At 41.2% G+C, this 24,702-nt stretch overlaps 1 long non-coding RNA gene across 2 annotated transcripts in view; it reads right to left on the reverse strand.

The window, feature by feature from the left end:
• The window catches only part of LOC309864060, an 81,356-nt gene that overhangs the window by 22,016 nt on the left and 34,638 nt on the right, over positions 1–24,702 (reverse strand). For both annotated transcript variants that reach the window (XR_014311363.1, XR_014311364.1), the window contains exon 3: positions 6,649–6,714. This is a non-coding gene — a long non-coding RNA (uncharacterized lncRNA). The remainder of the gene's footprint in view (positions 1–6,648; positions 6,715–24,702) is intronic.

Below are 24,702 nucleotides of genomic sequence, written 5' to 3' on the forward strand. Positions count from 1 at the left end.
AGTTTATATGTGTCTAGGAATGCACCTATTTCTTCCAGATTGTCAAATTTGTTGGTGTAGAGTTGCTCATAGTATGTTTTTATAATTATTTGTATTTCTTTGGTGTTGGTTTTGATCTCTCCTCTTTCATTCATGATTTTACTTATTTGGGTCCTTTCTCTTTTCTTTTTGATAAGTCTGGCCAGGGGTTTATCAATCTTATTAATTCTTTCAAAGAACCAGCTCCTAGTTTTGTTGATTTGTTCTATTGTTTTTTGGTTTCTATTTCATTGATTTCTGCTCTGATCTTTATGATTTCTCTTCTCCAGCTGGGTTTAGGCTTTCTTTGTTGTTCTTTCTCCAGCTCCTTTACGTGTAGGGTTAGGTTGTGTATTTGAGACCTTTCTTGTTTCTTGAGAAAGGCTTGTACTGCTATATATTTTCCTCTCAGGACTGCCTTTGTTGTGTCCCACAGATTTTGAACCGTTGTGTTTTCATTATCATTTGTTTCAGTGAATGTTTTTAATTCTTCTTTAATTTCCTGGTTGACCCATTCATTCTTTAGAAGGATGCCTTTTATTCTCCATGTATTTGGGTTCTTTCCAAATTTCTTCTTGTGATTGAGTTCTAGCTTCAGAGCATTGTGGTCTGAAAATATGCAGGGAATGATCCCAATCTTTTGCTACTGGTTGAGACCTGATTTATGACCCAGGATTTGATCTATTCTGGAGAATGTTCCATGTGCACTACAGAAGAATGTGTATTCTGCTGCTTTGGGATGAAATGTTCTGAATATTCTGTGATGTCCATCTGGTCCAATGTGTCATTTAAGGCCTTTATTTCCTTGTTGATCTTTTGCTTGGATGATCTGTCCATTTCAGTGAGGGAAGTGTTAAAGTCCCGTACTATTATTGTATTATTGTCGATGTGTTTCTTTGATTTTGTTATTAATTGGTTTATATAGTTGTCTGCTCCCATGTTAGGGGCATAGATATTTAAAATTATTAGATCTTCTTGTTGGACAGATCCTTTGAGTATGATATAGTGTCCTTCCTCATCTCTTATTATAACCTTTGGCTTAAAATCTAATTGATCTGATATAAGGATTGCCACCCCAGCTTTGGAAGAGGCTGATTTAAGAACATTCATCCTTTTGCCATAGGCATATACCTAGACATAGCAGGACTCTGACCTCTGTTAAGTTTAGACAGGAACTCAAACTCAAGCTCTTATCCTCAGGGCCTCCTTTTCCCTCCTGTGCAGGGTTGCCCACTCTCAGTCCTTACTTCCCCTTACTGCCATCTGTCACCATCCTCCTCTTGAAGGAAAGCTGCCTTGGGAATAACCTGCCCCTCTTGGCTCTTGACTGATAAGAAAGAGGAGGAGAAAAGGCTGCATAGAGACAGACCTTTGAGAGTCTCTCTAATGCAGGTGCCCACTGCCCTCCGAAGAATCTCAAAATATCTTCCACTTCCTTCCCACCTTTTAATTTTGTGGTAAGATCAGGGAGATCAAATGTGGAACTTCCCATTTTAAAATGTGGGTTGTTGGGGCTGAAAATCTGAACAGAGTTGTCCGAGCAAAATTATGAAATAGGTATTTGGTATCTTCCTTCTTTAGCTTCTTTTTCCTTCCTGTCCGCCTCCTCCTCAATTCCTCTTCCTTCCCTGCTTATTCAGTGAAGAACCTTCTAAGAGCAAATTCTCAGCTAGCTTTCAGCCCTTCCACCTTCCACCTCTTTAGCTGACCATCAGTAAGTTCTCAAGGCACACTGCATTTTAACAAGACATCTTACTTCTCAGCAGTGACAAGCTGGTGGGTAGGGATGGTCTCTATGCCCTGGGACCATGTTCCTGGAGAGGCTGCCTTGAGGACAGATGTGGTCAAGTTCTCCCTGGCAAAATCAGAGAGAGTTCTAGGACTCCTATTCTCTAACTAGCATAATCTGCAATGTGTGGATTTTCTTTAAACAGAAGATTGGCAACAGTTACTGATGTGAATTTTTCTGTTTTCTTTGGTGTTTTGATCTCAGAGGGATTTCTTTTTCTTTTTTTTTTTAAGATTATTTATTTATTTATTTATTTATTTATTTGACAGAGAGATATCACAAGCAGATGGAGAGGCAGGCAGAGAGAGAGAGAGAGAGAGAGAGAGAGAGAGAGAGAGAAGCAGGCTCCCTGCTGAGCAGAGAGCCCGATACGGGACTCGATCCCAGGACCCTGAGATCATGACCTGAGCCGAAGGCAGCGGCTTAACCCACTGAGCCACCCAGGTCCCCTCAGAGGGATTTCTTATCACTTTAATCAAGTGGCTACTATTTTCATAGGACACAATGATTTTTTTTTTCAAATATAACTTTTTTTTTTCCCCCAAAAGGAACATGCCTGGGTGAGCAAAGATCTGAGTTCTCATTCTTATCTGCAACTCAGTAGCTGTGTGACCTTGAGCAAGTTGCATCCGTTCATTCTAGAATCATGAGAACACCAGCTCTGTGCCAGGCATTGGGATATAATGGCGAGGAAGGCACTGGAAATTGACCTAAGAAACTGGACATTACAACAATGTGCTCTACAGATTTGTCCATGGCCCCCAAGAAGAGAGAGGAATGGACTTCTAAGTCTGGAGGACTTAGAAAATAGCAGGTAGAAAGCCAGCTCTGGTGCTGAGAAACACTTTGTCAGCCGTACTAGACCACAAGCTTTTTGATATCACCTATTGATTTGAAAACTGTATCTTGAAAAATCTATATTTCCATTGGTGGTGGTAGTTAGCATTGGATTGTGCATATGCGCCTTTCAACTGTTTCACAGTTAACCAATGTCTCAGCTCCCAACTAATTGAAAGACTTTAGGACATTTCCAGCCAAAATCTCCTCCATCTTGTTTCGATTCCATCCTATTTTTAAAGTCTCAAACTAATCACGATGATGTAGCTTTATACAATCAAAGACCTAATTATCTAAATATTTATCCATTTCTTTGCTGATTATGTCTTTTTGCATCTCAGTTCTTCCATTTGAGCTCAATTTTGTTCTTCCTGAAGTAGAGTTTGTTACAGGTGCACCCCAATTATTAGTGTTATTACTTGAATGATAATTTAATCTGGCAAAGAATTTTAGCTTGATGACTATCTTCTCTCAGCACCTTGGAGATATGAGTGCACACATGGTCTTCTTACTTACAGTGTTGCTATTGAGAATTTGCATATCTAAGTCTACTTATTGTATATTTTGGGTACATTTCTCTGGCTTTCACTGCTAATATCTTTGTCTTTGGTCTTCTGCTGTTTCAATACAGTGTGTTAAGAGTGGATTTACTTTTATTTATCTTGTTCAGGATTTTGTGAACTTTCTGAATCAGATGACCTATATGTTTCATACATCCTGGAAAATAGTCATTGTACTTTCCAATATGGCCTCTTCCTTTCTTTTTTTTTTTTTTTTTCCCCCAAATTTTCCTTCTGGAGCTCCTATTAGGTAACATTTCATCTCACCCTCAATGCCTTTTCATCTCTCTTCATATTTTTCATCTCTTAATCTCCCTGTGATTCATACTCACTCTATCTTCCACTATGACAATGCTCTCTTAGCTCTTCTGAACCTGCTCAGAGTTTTTAATTTCAACAAATGCAGTTTTGTGTTTTTTCCCTTCATCTTTGCAATTTTATTTTCCTCCTGATTCTTACTGTTTTATTTCTTAAACTCTAAGGCATCCAGTCAAGGTTATTTGTGGTCTTGATCACTGTGGCCTGTGTTTTAGGATTTTAGATTGTAGTTTCTATCCAGTGAGCCTTCATCTGTGAAGATCCTGTGAGGTCTAGATTAGAGGCATGGTTCTTCAGCGAACTATATATTTGTTCTGAAAACATGGTACTTTGAGTTCCACGCCGTGCATGGATCCGGGGCCACATCTCCTGTCTCCATGTGTATATTTATACGCCATGCCTTGGACTACTGGGTGAACATTCTCTTCTGTCTCCTGCTTGCTCCTCAGAACAACGATGTATTCATGTCCTCTGAAACATCCTCATTTTTAGTTTTAGGAGCTTTCCCATACTTTCCCACAGTTTCTTATAACCTCAGCCAAGCATTTAAAAGAATGGTATAATTCATTCAGCATTTCTAAGTGTTTTATAATTGGAGGCTCTACAATTGTCTATATAGTTAGAAATGGACACCCCTACATACTCTAAGAACTAGATCACAAAGGAATTTTAACCAGGTGACATCATTTTGTTAGGTGAAAGTGTGGTCATATTTGCTGACTAACGTGCTAACGAGAATCAGCCATGGTTAACATCCTGTTACCTCAAAAATTGGGAAGGGGGACTGCAGTGAATGGACAATAAAACTAATGTTTTTTTTTTAATAAAGATTTTTATTTAAAAACTAATGTTTTTTAAGGGAAGAGATAATCAAGGAGAAAATGGTCAAGGGATAGAGGGCCTTGGAGATCAATGCATCCATTCATTCATCAGGGTTTGTGTTTGTTTTGTTTTTCAAGCAGGCTCCACGCCCAGGGTGGATGGAACCCAATGTAGGGCTTGAACTCAAGACCCCAAGATCAAGACCTGAGTGGAGATCAAGAGTCTGACACTTAATGGACTGAGCCACCTGGGGCCTCCATTCATCAGTTGTTTGATGGATGTTTTCTATGATGCAGAACCTGCAGGGGATGTAGTTCTTCCTCTTACAAAGCTCACCTTCTGTTGGGCAGCAATGCACCACTGTGAACAGTAAACAAATGATTGAATAACAGAGTTGCAGATGGTGATAAAGGCTAGAGAGAACTAGAGGGATGGGGAGGTGTTAGTTTCCTTGAGGAAGTAGCACAAGCTGAGCCCTAAACAATGAGAAGGAGCCAATCATGAGAGGAGCTGGGGAAGGGCTCCCCAGTACAAAGACAGTCTTCAGTCCACTGGTGGAGAACACATGGAATCCGAATGAGACAGCAGAGCAGACAGACGGTCGTGGGAACACAGAAACCAACTCGGCCAGATTTGGCCGCAGCTGGGGCTCTAACGGTACCTTTTTCTGTCCTCCAATCCCACATGCCACTAATCCTCTTGCCAGCTGTCCTGTTCAGCCTGGTCATTAAGCAAGCTGCCATCCACCACATCAAACATTTCTAAGTGCTCCTATGAGCTGTAGGAATACCTAGAACACCTGCTTCTGCGGTATTTTATAGCTCTGGCTCCAAATCCTCAGAGCCTCTGCCATTAATGACTCTCTACGAGTTCTTGCACCTGTTGTTTTTATACAGTTCTGTCTGTGTTCACGAGAATAATCACAATTATGCTCTGGTACAGTAAATATAAAATTTGCTGCCATGGTTTTAGAAAACAAAGAAGGTGCTTGATATGTTGATAGAAAAATCTCTAGCTTTAATTGTAAAATTCCCAGAGACCTTTGTTAGGTATAGATCTATAAAGCTGTGCTTCAAGTTAATAAGCACAAATACATAGCCATATATGCATGCAGGTATTTTTGTGATCATATTAGAAGACTGGAATTCATTGTGTTCCTTTCCTTATACTAGTATGCATTAATAATTCTGTGCTCTTAATAGTTTTAAAACTACTGTTTACTTAATTTTGCTCTATTTGCATAAGAATGATGTGAGGTCAGCAGTATTAGCCCCCTTCTTTTACAACGATTTAGACACTGGGTCCTCCAAAGGAGGACTGATTTGTCATCATGGCTCATCAGAAAATATAACTGAGATGAGAGTAAAGGTAAAATGTGCAGTCCACCTCTGCACTAAGTGAACAATACCAACATTTACACCTTAATTTGCATTGATTCAATATTTATTTTTTTAAAGATTTATTTATTTATTTGAGAGAGAGAGACAGTGTGCTTGAGAGCGGGGTGGAAGGGTGGAGAGGGAGACAGAATCCTCAGGAAGACTCCACGCGGAGCACAGAGCCTGACTCCAGGGGCTCTGTGTGGGACTCATCCTGGGGCTGGATCCCACAGCCCTGAGTTCATGACCTGAGCCAAAACCAAGAGTCGGTGCTCAGCCCACCACTCCAGCTAGATGCCCCACACTATTCAACACTTAGATAGTTGTGTAGTTTCCTGCCATTAGTAGAAAGGCTGCTGTGCATGTGTTTTCTTTTGAAATAAATATTCATTGGCCAAAATTCGTTATTGAATATCAAAAGAAAAAATTCCACTACTTATACTCAAACATCTATGATTTTATTTCCCTTATCTTATTTTTCTGAAGACTTTTCTCTAGGAAGTCAGGGGCCTTCTAAAATGAATTCTACAATGGGACATATTTCTGAAACATTAATCAACACTAGAAGGCTTACTTTCATTAATCCTTCATACAGCAATTGAAAATAGACCTCGAGAGGAGTGTTGAGAACATTTAGCTCAGACATGAAGGACACTCGGTGGGAGGATCTTACTGGTAGAGGTCTGTTTTCCTGGGGCACGGCTGTAATTTAATCTTAGCTTTGGAGTCACGACTGGCAAGACTCTTTGCAAGACATGGATTTGTCAAGTGACTTTTCTTGGTAACAGTGTTGTCTTGGTGCTGGTACTGTCCACCTGTCTCACCGAGCTCTTTTGGCACACACTTCAACGACAAGTTAGAACATAAACCAGGAACGGAAAAGCTTTTCTGTTGCATCTGTTCTGCATTTTAGGTTTTGTTTCACCTGTTCTAGGTAAATCTCTTTACTACTTGTTCTTGATGGCAAGGTACTCTGTTCTGCGCTAGTCACCTATAAAACACAACAGTCGGGAAAATCAACTGTTATGGCATTGCACACAGCTGGCTTCTAACCAACCCTTGAATAGCTAGGCTTTGGGAGGAGAGAAACAAGGAGAAGTCACTCTTGGAAGCAAAGTAATGATCAGAGCACAAGGCCTCCCAATCACCCTTTCCTTATTTTTTAAGTTTTAGGTGTCATGGAGACATCAAAATCCCAGCAGTCATTGCTATGTTGTCACTTGACTGAACAAAATTTGGAAACAGAGACAATACTTGTCACAAGGAAACTAAAAAGAGCTGTGGGATAGGGTATAATTACTAAGTTGGGTGGGCTGGTGTGAGTTCTCTTCCTCCAACCCCACTTATCAATTTCTCCCTTAGGGCAAAATTTTGAGTCATTAGAGATTCATAATTACATAGAAATTCAAAATAAGGTAGAAATTAGGAATTTTATGTATTAATAACAGCTAGTGTTTACTATATGATAAGAGTATAGGAAGTGCTTTATATGTCATGGCTAACCCTTGCAACTACCTATTGAGCCTGGTACTTCAGCCCCTTTGTACAGACCAGGAGGTAGAGGTGTAGAGCATTTAGGCACCTTGTCCAAAGCCATGCAGTAAGGAAGGGATAAAACAAGATTTGAACCCAGACAACCTCACCACATGGCCTAAGTACTTCATCACCAGCACATGGAGCACTGCTGGCCTGTTAAGTACAGGGCATCTTTCTGGGTATGTCCTCAGGAATCTGATACTCTAGTAAGGAAGGAAATCAAGAGTCTGGGAAGAGGACTTATATCGCAAAGTCCAAAATCCTTTGCGATATAAGTCCTCATGGACTTTTATTTTGTGATTCAACTTATTTTTCTGTCTTTTTACCTAATAGCTACTGTTTCCCTACCTGAACCCTGGAGTCATTATGATGTTTCTAGAGAAGCACTCATCTACATAGCTCCATGTGTTGGTTTACTAATAAAATATGTTTTTTCTCCATCCCTGTTCAATTTTCTTCAGGCAAATCCTAATGACTGTCCATGAAGCTCTCCTTACACTTGAACTCATAGCATTCCTTCCCTCCTCTTACAGTAACTGCTGTGAACTACGCATCTCTCACCAAGCAAGCCTTAAGGACACCCAGAAGGGTGCTCCAGGGGCAGGGAATGGAAAATTCAAAGGTCCCAAGGCAGGAGTTTGTTAAGCATGTACCAAAACACAAGGAGGCTACTAACATCCAAGAGTGGCAGAGCAAAAATGAGCTGTGTGAGAGCTCAAAGCCAGGGGTCTTTTCATCTCTCCTGGATAACTCAGGCCTGCCTGTTGGAGTGGTTCTTTGGACCATTATCACAGTGTGTGTGTGTGTGTGTGTGTGTACTTAATCACATAACCTCAAAAAAGATGAAATAATATTCTCAGAACTAAAAAGGAGAAATAGATAAATTCATAACCATTATGGGAGGTTTTAATATACCTCTTTTGCTAAATGTTATAAAAAGAACGAGCAGACCAAAAGAAAAAAAAAAAAAAAAACACAACCCAGGCTGACTACAGGGCGATTAGAAGGGAATGCCTGGTTCAGCATGCCCACCTCCACGTCTCTTCCCTGATTCTTTCACCCACGTCAAAGGTAGAGTGAGTGAGAGGTCAGATCGCAGCTCCAGAAAATTAAGAAGTTCACAGGTGAATTCAGCCTCACTTGGTGTCATCAGCCTCATTAGGACCCGAAACTCACTGGCTATCAGAACTGGATGACAAGTACAGGATTCTCTGTGGAAGAAAAGGCTTTAGTGGCAACGACCGAATCATTGTCCCAAACCCCAAATAGCAGAAAAGACCTGGTATGCATTAATTTGCTACAATGAGATTTTCCTGTCCTTCATCAAGTCAAAACGAGCTATTCTAGGCTTTTCCTGGTCAAAACCAGTTATACCTGTTATAATACTTTACCTCCTGCAGCTAGCTTGTTACAGGCGTATTTTCCCCACAATGGCAAACTGAGAAAATCTACCTTATTAGAGTCACACAAATGGAGACTGAACAAACATATAGATGTGCAACCTCACTATTAATCAGATAAATGTTATAATTAAGATGAAATATTTTCCCAAGGATATCATATTGGCAAAGATTTTAAAGTCTGATTTTCCCAAGGATATCATATTGGCAAAGATTTTAAAGTCTGACAACACAACTGGGAAAAAAGGGAAACTCATCTACAGCAGATGAAATTTGAAATTGGTTTGACCACTCTGGAGCACAATTTGTTAACACCTTATAGAACTATAGATGCACCTTTTGGTCAACTCAGACATTTTACTTCTAGGTAGAAACTGTATCAAGATTCTCAAACTCTCTGGAAAACCAAGTGTTAAAACTTCAACCTGTTGAGGATCAATATTTTTGTAGAATACAGTAAAAACATAAAACAAGTGAACCTTAAAAACAGACAAAATTCAAGCCTGAATAATTTTTTATTTTATTTTGTTAAGATTTTATTTATTTATTTGACAGACAGAGATCACAAGTAGGCAGAGAGGCAGGCAGAGAGAGAGAAGGAAGCAGGCTCCCCGCAGAGCAGAGAGCCTGATGTGGGGCTGGATCCCAGGACCCTGGGATCATGACTTGAGCCGAAGGCAAGGCTTTAACCCACTGAGCCACCCAGGTGCCCCTGAATAATTTTTAAAAAATTATTAGTTCAATAGATGTTAAAGTACTCAGGTCATTTACTTCTTCTTCTTCTTCTTCTCTCTCTCTCTCTCTCTCTCTTTTTTTTTTTTTAAGATTTTATTTATTTATTTGACAGAGAGAGAGATCACAAGTAGGCAGAGAGGCAGGCAGAGGGAGAGGGGGGAAGCAGGCTCCCTGCTGAGCAGAGAGCCCCATGTGGGGCTCAAGCCCAGGACCCTGAGTTTCATGACCTGAGCCAAAGGCAGAGGCTTAACCCACTGAGCCACTCAGATGCTCCATACTTTAAAGTTTAAATGCTTATTCCCAATTTCTGCTCTTTCTAGTCATTAACTGGTAACAGTCTTTGGTTCATGCTTTGAGGAGCCCTGCTAGTTAAGTCTAGCCCACAGGAACAAAGAGATGCACTTAGAGGAGGAAGTTCAGTGCAGCACTGTTTTTTTTTTTTTTTTCTTTTCAGCGTAACAGTATTCATTGTTTCTGCACCACACCCAGTGCTCCATGCAATCCGTGCCCTCCTTAATACCTACCACCTGGCTCCCCCAACCTCCCACTCCCCGCCCCTTCAAAACCCTCAGGTTGTTTTTCAGAGTCCATAGTCTCTCATGGTTCACCTCCCCTTCCAATTTTCCCCAACTGCCTTCTCCTCTCTAACTCCCCATGTCCTCCATGCTATTTGTTATGCTCCACAAATAAGTGAAACCATATGATAATTGACTCTCTCTGCTTGACTTATTTCACTCAGCATAATCTCTTCCAGTCCTGTCCATGTTGCTACAAAAGTTGGGTATTCATCCTTTCTGATAGAGGCATAATACTCCATAGTGTGACTAGATCTACACATATTAACATGGAGGGACTGTAAAACTAAGACACTGAGTGAAAACAATTGTTAACAGAATCTTTCTTGCATGATGTCATTTATAAGTTTCAAAAATACTCAAAATAACGTCATTTAAAAGTGTTATGGATATGAATGTATTTATCAAAGTTAAGGAATGGGAGATTACACACTGGCTTCAGGGTAGTGAAGTGTGAGGAGTATGAGATTAGGGCGCTTGATTTTAATTTCCATCAAAAATTGAAACAGGTATTATATAATGTAAATATTTGTTAAATTTGGGTACTGGGTACATGGTGTCATGTTATTTCCCTTTAAAAAATGTTTGAATTATTTCATAAGTTTCGATTTAAAAAGGCAATGAAAACAGTTCAAAGAAATTCACTACATCTTTGAAAAATGGAGTTTTAATTAAAGTGTCATAGTTTATTTGGCCAGAATATATGTAGCTTTAGAGAAACAGACTTTGTCATACTAAAACTTAATCAGTTTTAGGTTCACAACAGAATTGAGGGGAAGGTACAGAGATTGTCCCTGATACCCCTGACCCCTCACGGCATACCTCCCCCATCATCAGCATCTCCCACATTTGTTAAAGCTGGTGAACCTACGTTAACACATTATACTGAGCCAAAGTCCACAGTTCACTCTTGGTGTTGTATATTCTATGGATTCAGACAAATGCATTAATTATGTACTTTTCATTCCAAAGTTCTCTCTTAAAACTAGAATAGTCTACAGACTCAGTAGGGATAATGAAAAAAGGTGTGTTGCTCTGGACACAAAATCTGTCCCAGTCCCATCACTTCCTATACTAACCTGTCTGAATATTAAGAAGTCTCAGATCACAGAGGAAGACTTAGAAGTCACCTACTCCAACCTCCTCATTATAAAAGAAACTAGTTTGGTTGAAACCAAGACAAGGGTTAGACCTCTTCTCTATTAGAAAAGTCAAAGTCATTTAGAAACAAAAACACAGCATTGTAACTGCCCCTTGATTTCAGACATTTAAATCCAGGTAGTCCATACTGTCCCTTCTTTAAAACTCAGTTGAGGGATCTCTGGCCCATAAGAAACAAGGAAAGAATGCTGGCTTTGGAGTCAGGCAGATCTCAGTGTGAATTCCAGCCCTGTTCTGTGCTGAGAGCTGTGTGACCTTGAGCTCATGTTTACTCCTCTCCAAGGATGGGGAAGAATAAAGTAGAAATCACATAGAGTCCTGGCACATGACGGACACAGTTTAAATGTCTAATAAAGGCTCTTTTTTTCCCCACCATGCTTAACTGCTAAGGCACAGAACGTGGAATGACTCTATGTCTGCCTTGAGGTGGTAAGACAGACATGCAACAAATAATTGCAACCGAGGGAGACAGGGGCCAACCTAGATACATTCAGAGGACTCTGAGGTAATTGAACAATGGGCAAGTAACTATTATGCTATCCTGTGTTGCCACTTAATGTATCTGAGTTACAATTTATTCACTTACAAAATTGCTACACTTCGGCAGCACAACACAAAATGGTTCTCGGCTTTCTATTCTGCTGATTCAAAAGTGAGAACATAAAAAATATGAAAGTCTTGGTATGTCATAAAGCATAATACCAGTGTGAGGCATTGTTCATCACCCCCTCTCCCTGAACCATGTGAGAGGCAGAATAATGGCCTTTCAAACCCATCCACGTGCCTATGTTGCACGGCAAGAAGGAATTAAATTTGTAGGTGGAATGAAGGTTGCTAACCAGCTAGTCCTAAAATAAGGAGATCATCCTGGATTAACTAGGTGGGCCCAACATAATCCCAGGAGTCTTTTAAAGGTGGAAGAGGGAAGCAGAAGTTCAGAGTCAGAGAAAGTTTTGAAGATGCTACACTACTGGCTTTGAAGATGGAAGAAGGAACCACAAACCAAAGAAAAGCTGTTGGCTTCTAGAATGGGGAAAAGGCAAGGAAACAGATTCTCTCCTAGAGTCTCCAGAAGGATTGCAGCCATGCCAACAGCCTGATGCTAGTCCATAAGACCTGTTTCAGAACTAATAAATAATAACACATTTGTGTTGTTTTAAGCCATTACATATTTGTGATAATTTGTTTACAGTGGCAAGAGGAAACCTGTACGAACAAACCATAACCTCAGTACTCTGAAAACAACAGCATGAAGAATGGGTTAGTACAGAAGGCAGTGAGAATGTGAATCTTGCTTTTCTTCTAGATTTCATGGTCATCAAACCAGAGACACTGGGTTAAAACCAGAGACACTGCCCTTTCATGGTCAATCTGGGTCCAGAATCAGCAGGATGAGGTATTTCATTAAATCTCCTCCAGATCATTCTAGCTCTCGCATGCCTACTTTGTGCTCATCTCCACTCAATAATGGCCCCAGGATATTCCATGACAGACACCGAGCAGGGGTCGCCCAGAAAAGCCCCAACTCCTATCTGCAGAACATTCCTTTCACGCCAAATATTGTGCACTAAGTTTCCTCTATTTCTCCTGATTCATATTTCAGATGTTTCGGTCCACTTGATAAACTTGGAATCATCTCTCAGAATGCAGATCAAAGGTTTCTCTTCCTTTGGTTCCAGTTCTTTATTCCCTGTAGTAGCACCCATATCCATATTATGGAAAGGTTGAGTATACTTCCCTACTCCTTGACTTTGGGCTTGGCCAGATTACTTGCTTTGACCAATGGAATTTTAGTGACTGCAGCAAGAGCAGGGACTGGAACAATGGTTGCACAGTCAGGCCCTCTTGCCTGTTAGTGACGCACTATGAGAACATCTGGTCCAAGGAAGATGAGGACCATGGAGGGCAGATCTGAATGTGACATGCAAGTTTGAGAATGGAGCTCAAAGCCTAGAGTCAAGCACAGTACAGGGAATGGGCCATCAGCTTGCAGACCACAGGCTAAAAGTGGAGTGCCTCGGTGGCTCAGTTGTTAGGCATCTGCCTTTGGCTCAGGTCGTGGTTCCAGGGTTCTGAGATTGAGCCCTGCATCGGGCTCTCTGCTCAGTAAGCTTACTTCTCCCTCTCTCTCTGCCTGCTGCTGCTCCTGCTTGTGTTCTGTCAAATAAATAAATAAAATCTTTTTTTAAATGGCTCAGAAGTATTAAGTTATCATGTCTTCAATTTGTTGCATGGCATTATTGTGGCAATAGCTGATGGATATACATGAGGGTTTTTCTAATAACTCCCCTGAGTAAAACTGACCATATCTTCTTCTATGCCCACTGTACTGTTAAAATTTAAACATCTGTCTCCCTAAATGGATTTAAATTCCTCAAGGCCAGGTTTCAGGTAGGATTTGACCTTGTATCTATGATCCCTAGTGTGATGGCCAAAATATAGTAAGCCACTATGCTTTTTTTCTTTTTTATATGAAAAGATTCAATTAAACAAATGAACAAATGAATGAATGAAAGGAATACACTATTCCAAGTCTGTGACCTTGAAGTAGGGGCAGTGAGGGGGAGAAGGAAATCACAGACTTCTGGGCTGATGCAAATGTCATCAAATACATAATGGGCCAAACTTGCTTGGCAGACCGAATAAGTCCTTTTTTTCAAAAACGTATGTTCTGTTTTTCAGGTATCTATAAATGTGGGTGTGATTGATGAAATGCATTTATCTCAACAGAATAACAAATGTGTAGTTGCTTGAATCATTATGTATTTTCTCAAATCATATATAAAAAACATTTCATATGACAAATGAAGCATTTTGACATTATTCCAAAATGGGAGGGGGGGACCATTCTAGACTATTCCCTTGAAAGAAGTCGTACAGAGTTTCGCACTGTGCTGTGTCTTTCTGGCTTGCTGACTGGTAGACCATGTAGCAGGGACTTGGCTTGTGTGCCTGGCTTACTCTGTGCTGAGTCTCCAGGTCACTGCACATTTACATCATAAGGGCAGGGCTACTGTCAGACTTCAAGATACCTCAAAGAAAATTATAAGCTTTCATTCTTTCTCTACCCTTCCTATCACAAAAAGCTGTCACATCACTGCATTTTCTAGCTCAGCCCTGGGCTGTAATTATAGTCATTGCCATAAGCATTCTTCCAACAGAGAGGCTTATTTAATAGAGAGAAACTCCCATGCCACAAAGAAAAGACTGCCAGTACAAGAGCAATGATTGAACACTGGGAGTTTAGAACATGAAAACTACACACTGAATGTGGCAGGGTGTGGCCTTCCTATGCTAAATATTTATCGTAGCAAAGATGTTTCTGTGCAACTGTGGAAGCCCTTTCTCTTCAGTTGGGTTTATTTTCTCTCATTCTAATTCCTTTACAGGATGCCATCTCTAATCTGTGGCTGGCACAGTAGATGGAAATATTTAAGGGTTCAAAGGCATCTTATGGGTACTGAGAGTTGAGGTTGGGGAGAGGGAAGTGACAGACTGATGGTGATTTCACTTAGAATTCGTATCTCCTTGCAGGTGACCCTTAGGTTCTTGACTTAAGTCCGAACACAGGCATAGCTCTTTGGGGCTGACAGGGCTAATAGGAAACTCTGGAAAGGATGTTCAATAAATATTTGTGGTTGAACACATGAACAACAACAACAAAAAAAGTGAATACATGAACAAATGCTTCACAATAGCCCTTTGCTCTCGTGCCCTTCAATCATCCTCCCCGGAGCACCTACCCTCCTGTGGCAATGAACTGCTTTCTATTTCTCCAACACCATCCTTCCTATTGCTGTAACTTCTGGTTCCCTTATCTCCCCAGGCCCACCACCAGCTTCCTACCCCACCTTCAAGTCACAAGGCCAGCTCCATGCTCTGGTAGTACTTGTTACGGATTCAAAGGTGCAAAACTTACTATGTCGCAATTTTCCCAGCTCCAGTGCTAAGGAACCATGCATTTTAATCACTGCAGTTGAGAACCAGCTTGGTGCCCTAACACATCACAGGTATTCAGTAAGTGATCACTGAATAACCTGTACATTTTTGACTCTTCCGGTGTCTTCCAAATTGAACAATAAATGATTCTTCTATAATTCTTTTCTTCTAAGTCTTCCTTCCCCAGGACACACCAGTCCCTCAACCTGCCCCAGAACTGATCAAGCAGCAAAAAGAATAAGACACATTTGTGGGTGTTGGGGTTAAGAGGAAGGAGGACAAATCATCAGATGAATTTTAGCCGGGGATGACATCACCAGATGTACTGGCAGGAAAGACACATTATAGTTTAGACTGAATAACATTCTAAAGTAGACAAGAAGGTCAGAAAAAAAAATGATGACAGATTATTGCAGATCAGGGCAGTGGGAATAGAGAGCTGAAGATCTGTTTCATGTGTTTCAGACAACATTAATAGGATTTGGTGGCTGACTAAAAATGATGCAAGGACAGAAGGAGTCTAGGATGACTCTAAGGTTAGTTAGTTTGGACAAACTGTATGTCCTTCAGGATAGTGGGGAACATGGGAGAATAGGTCCACTGGAAGAAGGGAGAAGGGCCCAGAGTTAAGCATCATTTTTATTGCAAAAAAGGAATCCAGGGGTCATCCACAAGAGAGATAACCATCACTAGTCCATTGTTTGGGAGCTCAGCAGAGCAATCTGAGTCGCAGATACAGATTTCAGTCATTAGCAAGCAAGTGGAGGTTGAAGGCTAGGTGGTGACTTGTTTTGCCCGAGGATACAGTATACAGAAGAGGTTCTAGGGATCTGGGGTGGGAAAGGGTTATATGGAAAATGCCAGGGAGTTGACTTAAATTACATGCCTTCCATGGTTAAATAGGTGTCGTAGCAGTTTTAAAGAAGTGAGAATTACTGACTGTTGCGTCGTTCTCCTGGGAGTGGCTATGTGTGTAATTTGAAAAGCTCCTTATGTGTGTCTGATGTATTCTCCCATCTTGCAAACCACTGCAGAATAGAATTCTACAACACCGGATGTATGTGTTTACGTGTGTGACTTTCCTACCAGATTCTGCACTAACTGACGGTGGGCATTTCATCATGTGCAAATCTTCATCCCCAGCACTTAGCCCGGTGTTCTGCACACAGGTGTTCATATGTTGTACAAGTCAAATCATCTCCTTTCTCATTGATCTCATGGTTACATTTTATTGTCACTGACATTTTATTTTTGTTTTTATTTACTTTTTTGGGTCACTGATATTTTAAATGTGAGGAAAAAGAGGCCCCACAAGATTGAGTAACTTGGCTGTGTCGTACGTATAGCTACGACGTGGTTCAGTAAATACCTTGTCCCAGTGTCAATCCATGCCCTTCCACTGGCCCATCACCTCTGCTTCCTCCTAGATCTGCCACCACCATCACAAGGCAGGACAAGAGGATCATTTACCAATGGGGTCGAGCATTTCTGGAAGACCTCACTAAATTCAATTCAAAGTATCCTCTAAGGTTTGCACAGCTGGCCTTCTCACTCCCTATAGGCACACTTCTTGATACATCAGGTGAGAAGAATAAATATTAAGATAGGAACCATTTCATATTGGGCTCACTGTAGAGAAAGACTCAGGCTAAGTGGGAGCACAGGAGAAATGACTACGTGAAGGTGGTGAAGTGTGTGTCATAGTTCCTGGTAAGCCTCACCCCTTTTATCTGATCAAATAAGGAGTTTGTTTTCGCATGTTTCTTATATGAATACTAGGATTTTTCAAACAGGCAATTAAAAGCACTGTTCCTCTTTAGGTTTCTCCTTAACCAAAAGATTGATATGTGGCTGCTGTCTTTAATACATGGACTATATGCTAAGGGGGAAAAAAGGAAAATGCTGAGAAAGGATTTTTATGAGAGGAAATTTTATGACTGAAAAATGCAGAGAAGCAGTAGGGAAACCTAGCTCCTCCATGGTCTGTGAACAAAAAGCTCCTGACTGGTAAATACCTGCTCCCTACAAGGTAGCATCGACGCTCAGTGGGCCGGAATTCTTCCAGGAAAGCTGTTGTGGAAAACCGGGCAGCTTCTGTGGATCTAAGGATGGTGAAAGTAAGATCCTGAAAAGCCAACAAAGTGTAGGGGAGCTATCTCAATGGGTAGACACTCATGGGGGTGATTCTTTTTTTTTTTTTTTAAAGATTTTATTTATTTATTCGACAGACAGAGATCACAAGTGGGCAGAGAGGCAGGCAGAGAGAGAGAGAGGAGGAAGCAGACTCCCTGCTAAGCAGAGGGCCCAATGTGGGGCTCGATCCCAGGACTCTGGGATTTTGACCTGAGCCAAAGGCAGAGGCCTTAACCCACTGAGCCACCCAGACGGTCCATGGGGGTGATTCTTGATTAGAATTGTCTTGGTGGAATGAGCTTCAGTGAGGAAGAAGTACAAAACATGAGGAGGGTAATGGCCACCACCAGTCATGCAGCTTGACTGGGATTCGGTAATCTGTTTGCTTTTGAACAAACAGTAGTACCTCCAAAGGCAAGGGAGTTGGGTCGGGGGAGCATGGCCTACTCTGCCTGCACCTCCAAGTCTGGCAACATGGGCGGGCTTAACACCATGTAAGGATTGAAAGACAGAGGAAACATGAGGCAGGAGATGGGTACATAGGGCAACTAGACGGCCAAAGACCAAGTTTGCCAAAAGAGAAAATTTGCCAAGGGATGACCATGCACCAGGAAAGGGGAAGGGTTTCTCTTTCTCTTTTACTATGGCCCTGGAAGCCTTCCCGGAGCTTCCTTGGCTTAAATTCTCCCTTCCTTTCTCTGTGCTTCAAAGTCCTTTGTTCATCCTTTGCTAGAATAGATGTTTTTGTAGTTATCTGAGTCTAAGCCCCTGAAAGGGAAATAACACTTAACAGTAATCAAATGTACTGGCTACTTGAACATTGTTATTTCATTTCAGTCTTAGAACAATCCTGTAAAGCAACGACTGTTATTCTCCTCAGGAAACTAAGCCTTAGAAAGTTAAATATTTTATTCAAATTCACAGAGCACTAAGGAGCAGAACAAAAATTCAAATCTAGTTCTGTCTGAACCTGAAATCTTTGTTCCAGAGATGGCTCGTCTCCCATGAGGCCCCGAATCAGTTCTTGTGCATCATTTCCCCCTCAGGGAACCTAGCACAGTGACTTGTACAAGCGAAGTCTTCAACATGTGTTTACTGAATTGATTTTGAGTTTGTCAGTCTTTTGGGGTGTGTGTGTGTGGGGGGGGTTGTTGAATTGACCTCAGGGTATTATTATAACACGAGAACACTTGTTATGAGAGATAGACCAGACATAAATCTTGTCTCCCTTCTCCCTTCGTTGTCTCATCAACCCCCACTCCATTCTGCTCTAGATTTGGATGGGAGGTTACTTTTTTGGATATTGGGGTTGGCTTCCTGGGAGTTTTTGAAGGGCCAGATGACAACACTGAGGTATGGGGGAATTCTGTCCCAGTGGGATAAGACTCAATCAAAGGCAAGTGGGAGGGAGGAGTTCCTGTAATCCCTGTGGAGAAAGTCCTACCAGCGAACAATGAAAGATATGTTTCTGAGTCATCTGGGAAGTACTGGCCAGTAGAGCAACTCATTGCTTCATGTGGCCTTGCATTTGACCTTTCTTCCTCACCTGCACTGCCTTGGGCACCCTCCCACCTGCCAAGTAAAACATCAGCCCTTAAGGAATAGAGGCGTGATATGTAACAAAAATAATCCAATAGGGGGCGCCTGGCTGGCTCAGTCAGGAGAGCACGTTGTTCTTGATCTCAGGATCATGAGTTCCAGTCCCTCATAGGGCCTGGAGCTTGCTTAAACAAACAAACGAAGAAATAAATAACCCAAGAAACTCTAACAAACATATATGTACCTAGAACAGAGCCATGAAATAGATTTGTAAAGGAACAACAACAACAACAACAACAACAACAAACTGACGTGACCGGGAGAGACTGGCAAACTCCAAGTCATACTGGGAGAGTTTATTATTCCCCTCTCAGAAGCTGGCAGATTTCAATACTTCTCCCTTTGAAGCAGAGATAAAGAAAAAAGGAATTAAGTCTGTACCAGGTTTAAATGAGAAAAAGGATACAAAATGTCTTTGAATGACCAACTGGAATGTGGAATCCTATTCAATAATCATAACAGGGTTTCTGCAGACATATAGGCTTTGGGGTTCAGAAAAATGACACATTTTAGGATATGAAAACTTTGTAAGTCGGGGAGAACCCGGTTCTCAAAGTCAGGGCACAGGGCTAGGGCACCTCAGTTCACACACGCAGGTCCTCCCTGGCCTAAGGCTCCTGGGTCAGTCCACATGAAACATCTCCCCAGGAAACCAAACACTGCTAGCTCAAGCCCGCACTGAGCTGTTAGAAGGTGGGCTTCTGAGGATTTGTGGTCTCTGCCACCAGCCTCCCCATCCTTTAGCTCTTTCCATGTGATGAAAATCTACTTTCCAAGCAAAGTTAACTCTGAAACCAGAGAGCTATGAGAAAGCTGTTTCGAGGCTAATGCTTTTCCTGAATTATGCATTTGAAATCCTTGGTTGTCTTTTACAGTGAGCATCAAATTTTTACCCTGGTATAGCCTCTCTCTCACTGTCCATGCAGTTACTATCACTTGAATTCCTGCCTCCTTGAATAACTTTGTAATCTGGAGTTTTCCAATGACACATTTGATAAATTTAAAAAAATATTTTCCATTTTTTCCTTGTTATAAAAGCAATGCCCATTCATTATAGAAGACTTCGTAAATACTTTAAGAGCTGAAAGAAGAAGATAAAGTTCACTCATTATCCTATCACTCACTGGTGGCCACTTCCATGTTTTATCTTAACCCGGCCACATCTTTTTGAAGCTGACTGACCAGATTTTCTCAAAGTTCTCAGGCCTGCTATTTCCTCCCACCTCTGTCCTTTCTTTTCTTCCTTTGGCACCTCCCCCCACCATTTCCCTTTATGTCTGCTATTCATCACTAAGTAACAAACAGCTCTCCCAAATTATAATTTTAAATCTCATTATATTTTATTAACTCAGAAAATTTAGGTGTAAGAGGTCCATAGGTGAAGACATGAATTTGTTCCTCAGATTCGATAAAAACGGTAAACTACTCGCACAAGTCATCTGAGGGATGGATTGCGTGAGACATGGGACGACAGAATTACTTCCTGGCACTATCCCCAAAATGCTTTCTCCCCAGTTCTGCAGAGTCACCAGTCTGGAAGCGCAAAAGCTATTTACTGTGTCCTAATAATAATGACACATAGATATAGAGTACTTACCATGCACCAAGCCCTGTTAGAAGTACTTTGTATGGATTAACTCATTCAGCTTTTTTTTTTTAATATTTTTTATTTTTTATAAACATGTATTTTTATCCCCAGGGGTACAGGTCTGTGAATCAGCACTCACCAAAGCACATACCCTCCCCAATGTCCATAATCCCTCCCCCTTTCCCAACCCCCTCCCCCCAGCAACCCTCAGTTTGTTTTGTGAGATTAAGAGTCACTTATGGTTTGTCTCCCTCCCAATCCCATCTTGTTTCATTGATTCTTCTTCTACCCACTTAAGCCCCCATGTTGCATCACCACTTCCTCATATCAACTAGAGCATATCATGCTTAGCGAAATAAGTCAAGCAGAGAAAGACAACTATCATATGATCTCCCTGATAACTCATTCAGCTTTTACACTAGTCCTGCATCAGAAGTACTAGTGATATCGGGTGCCTGGGTGGCTCAGTCGGTTGAGGATCTGACTCTTGATTTCAGCTCAGGTCATGATCTCAGGGTCCTGGGATCGAGCCCTGCGTGGAGCCCCACATCAGGCTCTGCCATCGGCAGGGAGTCTGCTTGAGAATTCTCTCCCTCTGTCCCCTTCCCTGCTTGTACTCTTTTGCTGTCAAATAAATAAACTTAAAAAAAAAAAAAAGAAAAAAAGAAGTACTAGTGATATCACCCTATTTTGCAGAGGAGGACACTGAGGCACAGAAAGATTAAGTGACTTGTTCAATGTCCCAAAGTTACTAAGAAACAGAGCTAGGATTTGAACGCTGGTGGTCTGTTTCCAGAATCTATAGTTTCAAACCACTGTGCTACCCTGAATCCAGGATCCTTCATATTCTGCAAGTTGTGATTTCTACAGCATGGGATGTGAGACACAACTTAAGGCAGTTCGTGGAGAAATGTTTAAATATTTTGTTTATTTTTATTAGCTACTTACTTATAAATTAACTAATATTATACTTTAATGTGTGTTAGAAAAATATCTTTCACAATTGTGGTATCACAAACATTTTTGCTTAGAATGAATAAAATTTAAAGTCAATTTCAAGAAAATTATTCAAAATAGTACAAAGGGTATGTAAAGGTTGCAAAAATAAATTGTAGCTCTTATACCCAATGCCTCAGCCATGGGCTGGCTGCGTGATAGGCAAATAGGCCTCCCTCACTGAAGTGCACCAGAATCTGTCCCAAAGGAGTCAGAGTCCAGAGGGACAGTGTTCTGGCCACTCAGATAGCCATTTGTAGTGGATAAATAAACATGTATTCGGTCTGCCCCTCCTTGGAATTTATATTTCCCTGACTTGATGCTATGATCCTATAAAGCTCCTGGCTATACAGAAGTTGAAGAAGTTTTTCAGTTTTGTATAAGGTCCTCTTTATGACAATGCAAGAGGTATTTTTTCATTAGTTTCAGTTACAGGAATAATAGACTTTTATTTTGGGAAAGCTTGAATACATTGTTTTGCTACAATAAATCTTAGAGTCCAATTAGTAGCCCATTGTCTTAGTAATTAGCAGCTTTCATACCTTGGATATATAAAATTTAGAGTGTACAATTTTTAAACTATGCCTCATCTTATCACTTTCCTTCATTCTTTATTCACAGTTATTTTCTTCCAGGGCATATAGATCTATATAATACATTTTATATGTTGTGTGGAATAAAACAAAAGCAAAAAAAATAAATAAATAAAACTAGTATTCTCCCAAATAACTAAATGTTAAGTGGATTGTGACTCAAATCAGCAGTTGCAAGGAAAATGTAGAATTTTTCCCCCCATCAGTCACAATTAATTTGCCTTTGTGGGGGCAAACCTAATTCAGGGGTCTTTTCCAATCCCCCAGAATATATATTCGCAGTGCATTTGACAGCATCTTTTTTCCTTTCCTGCCTCATATCACCATAATAGAACTAATTGCCTGAGTGTGGCGCTCAAGCAAGTGGACTTATCCTTTTCCCCCCTACACAGACAGCCCAATCTATTTTAGACTGGGTCCAGGCATTTGTGAGCATGACTCTCTTGTTTTATTATAGTTCATGGTCAGTGTAGATGATTGATCTATTTAAAGTTAAAATACAAGAGCCCCTAAAGAAATTCCCAGTGCAAAGAAAGAAGTAAGAAAGCCTAAGTGTTGGTCAAAACACTTCCCTGAGGCTGCTAAGGGTGCATATGAAGTCTCATTGCAAAACACTGAATGCTATTTTTGAGGGGTTTTTTTTCTTTTTTTTTTTTTTCCTAATGAAAACTCTCCAGGACCCTGGGTGGTGCAGTTGGTTGAGGATCTGACTCTTGGTTTCAGCTTGGGTCATGATCTCAGGGTCATGAGATCAAGCCTCTCATTGGGCTTTGTATTCACCATGGAGTCTGCTTAAGATTTCTCTCTCCCTCCACCCTGTATTCACGGGAATATAGGAAGACACATACCACCAGGCCTCATGAAGGCAGGAGGACAAAGGCTTTCTGGATCTAACACAGCTGTGGCATCCAAGCATCTAGGGCAGCGTTTCCCAAACTTCAGTAGGCGACTCACGTGGGAACCTCAGAATGCAGATTCTGATTTAAGTCTGGAATTTAAGTCTGAGTTTCTGCATTCCCAACAAGCTCCCAGTGATGTCGCTGCTGCTGGTCTGCAGACCACACTTGGGGGAGAGAGGATCTAAATTTCTCTGTGTAAGAGTTACTCAAGTCCCTATTCTTTCTCTGTCCTGTGTCTTTCCATGAATCTGTCTCTTCTGTCCCACTATTGCTTATATCTTAATCACAAACTCCACAAGGAAAAAGACTGAATTACCTCAGTGTGATGAAAATCTAAGCACCCTTTAAAATACTCTTTTGTACCTTTGAAAGATACCTTCTATAGAGCATTACTTACATAATCAGAAATGAAAATTATTTTATGTTATTTGTTACTAACAACATTATCACTTTGGCTGGGCAATGCTGGCCTTTCAGAAACCCAGAGCTGGTGAGAAAAATACAGATTTGAGAAGCAGAACACATCCTAAGGACAGAGCCAGCATCTTTGAAAGGAACTGCAGGATTCCCAAGGGGTCAGCAAACTGCACCCAAACACCAAGATGTAGGAGCCACTTTTAGGGAACAGGCTTGAACCTTAACCTTGAGCAAGGCGATAGGGTCCAAGGGACCACCAACCTGATGCAAAAAGTCTTATTAAGCCATACACCCTAACTGACCAATGGGATCCTTACAACCAGGCACAGTTCTGAAGATTACCAAAAAAGGTAAAATTCCCTGTGTCCCCATACTCTGCCCTATGACTATAGGCCCTCCCCACCCTCCACTGCCTCAAGGCTCACAGTCTCTCCTTTGCTGTCCTTCCTGTGGCTCCCTCCATCTCCTTTGCTCTGCCTTGGGTGAATTCTGTCACCACCCATGCCACGGTCCCCATGCAATCCACAAGAGCCTCCTTCTCCTAAACTGAGATCTCTCATGTTCTTTTCTGTCGGTGGGTGGGTCCAACCCTGCACTGCAGCTTGTGAGAATTAATAAAGGGAAATCTCCTTTAGAATGGAATTAGGAGGCTGCAAGGAGGAGCTCCCATGCCCTATCACTCATTATCAGTTGCAAGTCCAACAGGAAGAGTTGGAGTTTGCATGTGTTTTCTACTTTATTACCTCTGCAGGAGGAAGAATGGTTTTTCCTTCTCCCAGCAGCAATGGTTCAGCCAATGAGATACTGTCATAACTCAGTAAAAGCTGCTGTGCATCAGACTCTCGGTTTACTCCAATTGACTTCTTGTTTATAACAGCCTTCCCAACAACCCTCTTTGCTCTAGAAAAGAATCCTCCTCTCCCTCATTCTGGGGATCTGCCCAGGGTTTTGCTGTAGCTTCTTTGCTCTGGATGGCAATTCTCTGCTATTCCCAAATAAACCCATCTTTTGCCAATAAAAGAGCTGGCAAAGAGTTTTATTTTTGAAGTTTAACAGTTCATCTGGGCTCACTTTGGAAGGTAGTCGGAGAGCTTTGTCATTCTACGAGGGCTACCTTCTTTAGCTATGCTTGCCATGACCCTGCTGCCTGCCTTGCATGGGGACACAGTGAGAGGAAGCAAGAGAGGGTCATCTGAGAGTGGAGTGTGCACAGGACCTAGAGGCAGCCTGTCAGTAATTAAAGGTGCTAATATAATATTTCTTCAGATTTGCACTAATTACTGGCTTAGGGCTTAACCAAAACAAGATGGTATGTTTTACCAGCCATTTCTATTTTATACCAAGTAACATCAGAGAAACAAATGTTGAATATCATACAGTTGGGTGTAAATCAGCTTATAGCTCCCCC

Source organism: Mustela nivalis, assembly GCF_964662115.1.
Source record: "Mustela nivalis genome assembly, chromosome: 5".
Taxonomy (NCBI): Eukaryota; Metazoa; Chordata; class Mammalia; order Carnivora; family Mustelidae; genus Mustela; species Mustela nivalis.